An 11,174-nucleotide genomic window follows, 5' to 3' on the forward strand; every position below is an offset into this window, starting at 1 on the left:
TAAGTTCCATTATCCTCACTAAGTGAAAGGTCCGTGCAGGAGGCCGGAATGCAAAAGCCTCCCAGGAAGCCCACCTGGGGGGCAAGAATGCAGAAATCTGCCTGGAGGACTCAGACAATGAGCCTCCCCCTCCCCCTAGGAGTCTCTTCTCAGACAAAGAACATCTACCTGCCCCACGAAACTCCCCCCGCCCAACAAACTCCCACCCTCCCCTGCTTCCCCCTAAAAACGTGTGCGCGGCTTCACTGACCCCTACCTTGGGTGTGAGGTCCGCCTGGGGTGCAATAAACATTCCCTCCCTTTGAGAAATTTAGCCTGGTTCTCCTTTTCTTTACTGCCCCGAACCTTTCACTAAGTTAGTCCTTTCTCTTGTTAACCTGTCAGGTATCCATTTAATTATTTTACTTCCACCCTTACAATGCCATAGTTATCTCATTCTCCTTATCTCCCTTCTACAATTAAGACAGCCTCAAGAAAACTCTCCTACACTGCCTGGAAAACCCTTCTACCCCTCACTTCATTTAGGCCTTTGCTCAATTGTCACCCAATCAGGAAGGTCTTTTTTAAGCACCCAAAGTAACAGCACCCTCTAGGCCTCTGTCACTCCCCACACTAAACACTGCTGTATTGTTCTTCAGAGGACTCCCTATGCGACATTCTTACAGCCTCTCTCCCTCACTTTCATTTATTATACACCCCCATGCCCACAATGGAATGTATGCTCTGGAAAGAAGGAATTTTTGTTTCTCTTGTTGCTCAGTGCCCAGCGCAGAGTCATAATAGGTGATCAACGGTAACTGGTTAATTTACTGATTCTCCAAATCCTCACCTGCATAGTGCTATCAAGCTTTTTTTCATCTTCACTGATTTTCCATGAATTTAAAAGTTATCTTTATTTCTTTCTCTGTAATCATCATTTACAATAGAACCAATAGTAACAAATGAAATAGATCTAGCGCTCCAAAGGGGTTATCGATGTCACAGTCATGTTTGATCATCCTAAACATGATCAAGATTCAGAATAGCTCCTGTTAAATGAATGAATGAATGAATGAATGAATGATACCAAAAGGGCAGGCTCTGGGAAGTGAGGACTCCAGGAAACTCTTTCATGCTTAAAAGGAGTCCTCATAATTGGAGTGGATCTGCTCAGCCAAAATATGGAGAAGAGACACTTAGCTTACCTGGCTGCTGCCCATGGACCTGACTTTGGTCTCCCCCACAGGCCAAGCCTGAGAAAAGGATTTGGAGACAGCTCGTTTATATGGAAGTGATCCCAGGGAGCAAAAATGACATCGTGGGAGGAGTGACACAGGGAAGAGAGAAAAGTCAGTAACATGTGTGACCTTGAACAATTTATTCCTGTGGACAGTGGGGATCAAGCTCCACTGGGGAAGCATCTGGGGGAACATTTACAACATACCTTGGAATCGCCACAACAAAGAGCAGGGAGATTGAGGCATGCACCTGCCCATCCCCATTTCCCTTTGACTGAAGTTTGCTCTGGGAGGTTTAACTCTCCAAGCTGGGAAATTGCACCTGAATGTGGCAGCTGTAGTTTCTCAGCCTCAAAAAATGGAGGCAGGGACCAGATAGCTGTACTGGGATGAACATGAAAAGGGAATCTGTCTCTGTGCATGGAACTAGTGAGAGTCCCCTGTGCTGAGGGGACTTCTGTTCTTCTTTTAATCTTTCATTGCCTTTGAATGTTTCCCATGCTTTTGTCTTATCTTACACCAAGATTTTACATTCCTTAAAAGCTATAGACTATTGGCCACTCCAAGGTGTATCATTCCACCCCTCGGAATTATATAGTAACAAATGTATACAATGACTGATTGGTTTTCATTATTGACCACAAATTGTGATAATCATGGTTCTGCAAAAAAGAGGAAGACATGCTTAAGCACTTTGAACTTTGTGCCCAGCTGACCTTGTCTTTTGTTGCTCAGAGCTCTGAACCTGCCTTCATTCCTACATTTGTGGGTCCCAGAGAAGGAAACTAGACAGTATCAAAGACCTTAGAAATTATGAGTGAATTTATGGCAATGAGGTCAGTCATAGCTGGACAAATTCAGCAGCTAGCTATTGACATGACAGATTAACTCAAATACATTTTGCAGGGGCCTCCCTGGTGGCACAGGGGTTAAAGTTTCATTGCTATTAAGCTATTGCCAGCCCCTGAAACAAGAGTTTGATCCCCGCCAGAGAACTAACCTACATGGCGCAGCAGACTTCTCCTGTCTCGCCTGTTGCTCCCCTCAGCAGTGTATTTCAGTAGATCTGCCTGTTCTGTTCCCCACTCTGTCTCTGGTGAATCCTCTCAACCCCCACACCTCTAGCTTATACCCCAGTTCAGGAGAGGTCTGATGCGCATGTGGGTTGCTCCCTGGCCAGCTGGGGATTGAACTTATGCTGCAGTGGCTTGATAGTTCTCTGTCTTTAGGGAGGTCCTGGGCAAAAACATTTTTTAAAAATTAAAAAAAAGAGAAAGTTTTGTAGGACCCTACTTATAAAGATGGTGCTTGAAAGCAAAGAAGGAAGTCCCCACCTCTCTCAAACTCGAAGCCAAAGCAAAAGCTTTGAAAGTCAAGAAAACAGTGCTGAAATGTGTCCACCGTCACAAAATAAGGAAGGTCCACACTTCACCAACCTTCCAGCCTCCCAAGACACTGTTGCTTCAAAGGAAGTCACCCTGATTATCCTTGGAAGAGTGTCCCCAAGCTTGACCCCTGTGCATCATCAAGTTCCTCCTGACCATGTCAGCCAGGAAAAAGACTTGTGCTCACTGTGGAGGCCAAAGCCAATTAGCACCAGATCAAACAGACCGAAGAAACCAAAACATTGGCTGGCCAAGGTCAACACTCTGATCAGGTCTGAAGGAGAGAAGGCCTATGTTTGACTGAGACTTTGGATGGGACCAACAAATCTGGGATCATCTAAACTGAGTTTAGCTGGCTAATACTAAATATATATTTTTTTTACAAAAAAAGGGAAAGTTTTGCAATAAAAAATATTAGCTGTTTGTGGTCACATTGTAAAAATTATGAATTGTGCAAAGGCTAATGTGTTAAGTTTGAGATTATTCTCTTTATTATGTGATAATATACAAACTGATATTGAATAATTTGTTCTTTGCTGAAATAGGAAGCTTACCGAAGGGGAAAGTTCTATTAGGAATGTTTGAAAATGAAACTCTTAATTTTCCTAGAAAGTAAAATAAAATACCTTTCTCAGGTCTGAATCTTTTTTATTTTTTTAAAAAGATTTATTTATTTATTTATTTATTTATTTATTTATTTATTTATTTATTTATTTATTTTTATTTATACAAGCACTGGGTATAGTCAGAATCGCGGGAGGGTGAGAGAATTCACCAGAGCCAGAGCGGGGAACAGAACAGGCAGACTGACGAAATACACTGCTGAGGGGAGCAGCAGGCGCTGCAGGAGAGGTCTGTGCAAAATGTGGGACCCTCGCCAGCAGCCAGGGATCTAACCGGCGCTGCAGAGGCTGCTGGAGGCCCCTTAAGGAATTTTTTTTGCCAAATGCACATGCTATGGCTTGTTAGCCTATCTAAATCAGGCAGAATGGACCATAATGTTTCTTGCGATGTACAATCCCCAGCCAGGTAGCTAGCCACATGGTGCACCAGACCTTTCCTGGCTCGCCTGCTGCTCCCCTCAGCAGTGTATTTCAGTCAATCTGCCTCTTCTATTTCCCACTCTGTCTCTGGTGAATCGTCACCCCCCACACCTCTGGCCTGTACCCCAGTGATTGTATGCATAAATAAATAAATTTTTAAAAATTCCTTAATACCCCTACATATGGTGAACTTGTGTGTTTAGTTATGACTGCAGAACAACAAAAAAATATTAGCATAGTAGCAATTCTCTATACTGATTAAGTATAATATGCAGTCAATTAACACAGATTTTGCAATTACTTGATTCTTCCTGTTTTGCATGTTCTGATTTTATTTATTGAGATGTATTTTTTTCTATTGAATCTGACAATAAAAATTGGGTTTTTAGCTTGAATGCCTTTGTTTTTAACATAATTTAATTGATTTTTATTTTACAAATGGATTGGTTTGCAACAAATTAAGAAAAATATGAAAACTAGTCCTTCAAACAGTTAGAGAAGCACTGTTCTACACATCAACTTCATCTGTAAGGTAGGAATGAACTGCAAACTTAATTTTTTTTAAGTTTTCTTTAGTTCACCCATTTGATCTCTCTATATATCAGAGGAGTGAAATCATGTAATGTTTGTCTTTCTCCGTCTGCCCAATTTCACTATGCATCATACCCACTAGGTCCATCCATGTCGTAAATGGCAGGATTTCATCTTTTTCATTGAATGCCAACTTCGACAAATGCCAGCTTTGACAAAGGAGTCAGCTTGTTCTGAATTTCACTTCTTAATTTTTCCCACTAGAGGGCACTCAAGAAGTACTTATAATTGTCATTTGCAATTTTTTTTTAAGGGTTCTAAAATGTTTTAATTTAAAAAAAATAAATAAATAAAAAAAAATAAAATGTTTTAATTTTTTATTGTTAAAAGAGGCTTTAATTTTTTCATTTAAAAAATTTTTAAATTTTAAATTGAACTAAAATTTTAACAATTTTTAATCTAAATATCTTTTAAATTTTAAAAAGAAATTTCTGTGGAGGAGTTGAGCCCAGATCCAATGGTCATCTTTCTTACCAGGTGACAATAATTTCTTTCCAATTTTATTGAGATAGTATTAACATATAACATGTAATTTTAAAATACACAGTGTGCTGATTAGATAAATGTATATATTGAGAAATCATTATATAGTTAGGTTAAATAACTTCATCCTCTCACATAGTTACCTTTTTGTGTGTGTGCTAGTAACTTTTAATATCTATTCTCTTAACTTTCAAGTTTATAGTACAGTATTGTTAATCATACTCACTATGCTATACATTAGATCCCCAGAACTTATTGATCTTATAGCTGGAAGTTTATGCCCTTTGACCAACATCTCTCCTAGCCCCCTCTAACTCACCCAGCCTCTGGTAACAATTGTTCTATTTTCTATTCCTCAGTTTGGCTTTTTGAGATTCCACATATAAGTAAGATCACACAACATTTGTCTTTCTTTATCTGACTCATGTCATTTAGCATAATGCTCTCAATTTCTAGCCACAAAACACATGCAATTTGCAGCAACATGGATGGTGCTGGAAGGGATCATGCTCAGCAAAATAAGCCAGAAAGAAAAAGAAATATACCGGATGGTCTCACTCATAGCAGGAATCTAGAAAACTTAAATAAGGGACCAGGAAAATGAATAACTATAAGAAAGTGAAAATCAGAATCAACAAAAAACTATGAACCAGAGACATTCTATGGGGGGTGGGGGGCGGGGAGGGGAGGGATTGGAGTCAAAATAAGGGGATTGCAATTGTATGTGGACTATAAAAATAAAATTTATTTTTAAAAAAAAGCACATGGTTTAATATGAAAAAAAAATTGTCTTCCCTTAAATATACATACATATATATATATGTGCATTTAGACTTAGGATATTTAAATTGCCTCATATGTATAGTATTATATATGATGATATAATATGCAATTATATTAATGCATTTACTTATGTTATGTAAATATAATTAATTATTTGTAACATTATATATAATATATGATATAGACTTTGGTAATGACAATAAAAATAGCCCAAGTATAATGCAATATTATCCAATCATAAGAAAGAAGGAAATGTGGCTGGCAATTTTTTTTTTCTAAGGCCAACCTTGCTCTTAAAGAGATTGAAACACGGGTGGGGGTGGGGGTGGGGGTGGAATATAAAACTGCAGCATCAATTACCCAGTGAACATTAATTTTTCTTTTTTTTTCTAATTGTTTTTTAAAAAGATTTATTGTATTTATGCATCTAAGAACTAAGGTATAGGTCAGAGGTGTTGGGGATGGGGGGTGCATGAGAGGATTCACCAGAGACAGAGTGGGGAGCAGAACAGGCAGATCGACTGAAATACACTGCTGAGGGGAGCAGCTGGCAAGACAGGAGAGATCTGCTGTGCCATGTGGGTTAGCTCCCTGGCCAGGGATCAAACTCATGCTACAGATCCATAACTTCGTAGTGCTGAGACTTAACCTCTTGCGCTACCCGGGAGGCCCAGTGAACATTCATTGAGCACCAGTACTGTCCTCTACCTTACTAGGACTCACTAAAGAATTTGGAATCTGATGTCTGTATTTATAGCCAACATCCAAGATAATATGTGAATAGGGCCACATTAGGCTAACAGGACAGTTTTGCAAGATGAAAAGAGTTCTGGAGATCAGCTGCACAGCAATGTGAAAATACTTAACAATAACAAATTGTACATTTAAAGTGGTTAAGATGGTACTTTTTATATTTTGTGCATTTTACCACAATTGAGAGGGAGAAGAGAGAGATTTCTGGGAGCAGAAGCACAGGTGTGCAGGAGCCAGCTGCTTTGATAGCTCCACCTCACAGATGCCGAGGGAGGTAGAGCAAAAGGGCTGGCACATCACAAAAGCACTTGCCTTCTGGTTGCTGCTACAAATCTTAGGCCTTTACCCTGCCCTGGTTTTTCAGTTGACTGAGGAGCCCCTTGTTATGAGTCAGCTCATTCTTTTTATTTATTTATTTGTTTGTTTGTTTGTTTGTTTGTTTGTTTATACAAGAGCTGGGGTGCAGGCCAGATGTGCAGGAGGGTGAGAGGATTCACCAGAGACAGAGCAGGGAACAGAACAGCAGAATGACCAAAATACACTGCTGAGGGGAGCAGTAGGGGATTGAACCGAGGATTCACCAGAGACAGAGCAGGGAACAGAACAGCAGAATGACCAAAATATACTGCTGAGGGGTGCAGTGGGGGATCGAACCAGCACTGCAGAGGTTGTAGACAGCTTCACAGCACTGCCCTCACCCGCCTGCACCACCAGGGAGGCTCAAGTCAGTTCATTCTATGTTTACTGCGTACCTGCTTTGTTCCAGGCACCTCATAAGGCTCTGGGGTACAGCATAGGTGAAACGCACGGTTTTTGCTCTCACAGTGTTGAGAGAATATAACTCTCTCTGTTTGAGGCCTTGAAGTTCCTAGAAACTGTTTTCACTTCCGGTCAGCATTGCCTTCAGTCATTGACAAGTGAGTCACTTGGAGCTGCCATCTGTTGAGTATTCACTTGAAAAGGTGAGAAAAGCGAGGAAGTAGAGGGAAAACAACTGCAGAGCTGCAGCGCTGTGGAGGGCTCCCTAGTGCATGCGATCAGAGAAAATGGCCAAGCCTTGAGGTGCCAGGGCCAGAGTCTGAGCCTTGGCCAACTGACCAAGGAAGGATGTCACCTGTGACTCTAACAGAACTTCACTTCAGTGGGCCTTTGAAATCCAAAGGAAGAGGGGCCCACGCATGGAGGAACTCATCCCACGGCTGCTCCAGCTTTGTTCTGATTCCGGAGGAACACAGGGTGTTCTCACTCCAAAGCTGTCGAAGACTGCTGGAGGCAGTAGAGGGTGATGGGTAAGAGTCTAGTTTAAGAATCCAACAAGCCTCAGCTCAAATTCAGACAGAGTCTGGTGGCAGCTGGGTCACCCTGGACAAAATACGTCTGAGTTTTAGTTTCCCTATTTGTAAAGTGGAACTAATAATAATAGCAACCCTGGAGGGTGTAGTGAGGATGAAATGACATAATATGTAAAGGTCTTCGCACACTACCTGGCATGCAATAAATGCACAGTGAATGTTGGTTTAAAAAAAGAAGCTGAGCTGGAGCTCAGGGCTCCTCTCATCCAGATGACAGAACCGAGACCAGGTAGCTTTGTGATAGTGGAAAATCATAGACTTGGGAATAGGACAGATCTAGTTTCAAATTCTGCCTTTACCAGTGGATTTTAGGAAGTTCACTTAATCTCTCCAAAGCTCAGTTTCCTCTTCTGTAAAATGGGACAGGAAGGTTGTTTTGAAGACCAAACTGGATAAAAGTACATAAAGCCCCTGCCACCAGGATCTGGAATAGTAGTTGCCCAATAAAATGTTCCTTGGCTTCCTTCCTTTTCTTTGGCTGTCCTGTATCACACTTAGTCCTAACTTTAAAAATGTAGGCCTCTGGGAGCACCTGCTGGTCTTCATGACACAAGCATGGAGGTCAAGCAGATCTCCACTCTGATCCACTTCCTGACCTCAAGCGAGTTATTTATCCTCTTTCTGCTGTGGTTTACTTGTCTTTAAGATGAGGATAATAACAGTACCTGCCTCCCGGGGCTGGCGTGAGGATCATGTTCTCTTTTGAATTGCCCCATAAATGTTTATTATATCCTGTAACCAAGGCACTGATCTATAACAGACTCTCATATAGATAAATAGCCATGTCCTCATTCATTCATTCATTCATTCATTCATTCATTCATTCATGTTTTCATTTGTGTGTGTGCCAGGCTGTTATGAGAGCTGAGATGCACAAAATGGGATAAGGCTCTTGATGTCTCAAGTTGCTGATGATTAAAAGAGAAGTAATGGCTACAAGACTGTGGGTCAAGGGCTTTGAAGAGAGCCAGTTACCAGCGGTCAAGAGTACATACTTCGCAGTTACACAGCAGAGAGTTGACTTCAACCCTGCCGCTCTGTGACCTTGTGCACCTCAGGCCTCCTACATTTCACATTTCAGAGCACTTCCACCAGCCAGACCTGGAAGGGACCCTAGAGTGTGTTTTGTCAAAGACTCACTATTTGTAGATGAGAAACTCAGGCCAGAGAATAGCTTGCCCAGGATGGGTGGATGGAATAAAACCTTGCAAATGTGCCCAAATCCAAATCCCCAGAACCTGGAATTATGAGACCTTACCTGGTGAACGGGGCTTTCCCAATGAGATTACATTAGGGATTTTGAGGTGGAAAGGGCCTCCTGAATGATCTGGGTGGACCCACCGCCATTACCAAGATTGCTGTAAGGGAAAGAAGCAGGCAGGGAGTCAGAGAGGCAGTATGATGGGCAGATGCAGAGCTTGGCATGATGGGGGCCGGGTCAAGGAAAGGCCCTCTGCTTTCTCCCTACCCCTTTCTCCCAGGGGTGTCCTTCCTTTGATCTGTGCCCTCATTTCCTGCTATTCGTACCAGGAACCCAACTTGCTACTTTCAGCTTTGATAAGGTGCCCTCCTCCCCACCCCTGCCTTTAGAACAAAGCGGGAGCTGAGCTCTCGGAAGTGGAGACCAGTGTCAACAGGAGAGAGTGACAGTCGCTATCTGCCTCCATCTTCTCAGGAAGGAACTCGCCCTTGATGAGATTTGTGAACAGGCTGATGAGATTCGGGAAACGTAGCCAACAGCAGATAAGCTGCCATCTAACTAATTTTCATGGGTCTCTGTGCGACAAGGCTTGGTGAATGGAGAGACACAAATATCAGCACTTGTGCTTCCAAAGAGGCAGAGCAGAAGATGCCCTGTGAGGCTGGGAGACCTAAATAAACTACTATATTTGGACAGAAATAGCTCAGAAATAGTTGAGGGGAGGAAATGCCTAGACTATCACTGCTGGAGAGCAAACAGTGACAAAACCCAGGGGTCACCTGTGCTCAGGTGTGATGGGGGCCAGGCCAAGGTCACGTCCCCACTTGGTAGGTGGGAACACAAAATGGCGAGGAGTTAGGAAGGGTTATTTGCCAGCCGAACCACAATTTGTTCTTCATAGGGGAGTAATAATAGAGGGGCAGCAGCTCTGATACTCCATTCAGCATTGTCCTGATCCATCCAGCCTGGAACCATGTTGTGGCAGAGGCTGGTTTTCCAGATGTAGCTGCTGGGCTGGCCCCAAACCCTTAGGGCCCTGCTTGCCTTCCTGGTGGAAAAGGAAATTCTTCTCAAAGTCCCCAACAAGACCCCAGAGGTTCACCCCACCGTGGGGGACCCCCATCCTGGAATGGGCTTCATGAATGCTTCCTTTTAAAGCACTTGGAGTTTCCACCCTAGATCATTGGACTTAAAGGGACTTTAGAGGGTGACCCTTCCCCTGTCCAGGCTCCTCCTCCCATAGAGCTCATATCCATCATCGGAACTTCCAGCCTCCGTGGGTTGGGAACACACCAGTGACTGGACGCTACATCCTTGGGGCAGTCCACTCAGTGGTCTTGCCACACAAATGGTCAGAAAGTTCACCCCCGTGTTAGCAGACATGTGAGACCCCATTAGCCACTGTATCCAACAGGCAGACCAAACAGGGATTATGGGGTCAGAAAAGTAGAGGCACCTGAAAGCACAACCAATTTTTTTCAAAGGACACTGATAGTTGGTAGTTTCAGAGGGAGAGAAGCACTGGAGCATCATGGGAAAAGTCAGAATTTACTGGACTTCTTTATACTTACTCGGAGGATTTAGATTGCTTTATTTTGTATTACCTATAGTTGTCGGGCAAGAGATACCATAATCTTTAGAAGTTTAAGACTTTAAAGGGCTCAAATAGTCCTACATTCTGCCCTCTCATTTACCCAGAGGAAGTCTCCTCCTCGGGACATCCCCTCAGTTAGCTGATGACCTCTTCTGCTCTCCCACTCAACATTCATCACAGTTTGTCAGCCTCTGGAAAGCCTTTTCTGAGCAACTGGGAGAGAACTGGGGTTCCCCCAAGACATCAGTATTTGTCTTTGCTATTGGTGCCCTGAACTGTGGGCTTAGAGACCACGAGCCCTGATTGAGTGGCCAGGAGGAGCCCGCAGGGGCAGTGACTGCTCCTTTACTTCAGGGATGAGGCTTGACCACCCACCCCCACCCCTGCCACCTTTCCAGCACTGGTCTGGGGGCCCAGGGCCATCCTTTTGCCTCCATACATAGCCCCAGGGCACCCAAGGGTCTCCCACCAGGTTGGTCCATGGCAGGGTGGTGGAATGGGGATGACACTGAGAGTTGGCGCCCTTAGCCTGGTAGGACGGGCATGTAGGAAGGGGTGACTAAGCCTCCTTAGCAGCCCAGGGGTCATAAATATCATAGTTCTTATTATTAAACAGGGCACAGCAGAGTGAAGGTTCTGGAAAACAGGGGACCCTGAACGGAATAGGAAGTGGTGGCTGTGATTCAACCACAGAGCTTTTTCCTGAATGTCATCATTAAGAGTGACACAGCTTTTGGGGGCAGTCACTGTGTTGGGGAGGGGACGTGGGTAG

This window comes from Talpa europaea (assembly GCF_964194135.1).
Source record: "Talpa europaea genome assembly, chromosome: 10".
NCBI lineage: Eukaryota > Metazoa > Chordata > Mammalia > Eulipotyphla > Talpidae > Talpa > Talpa europaea.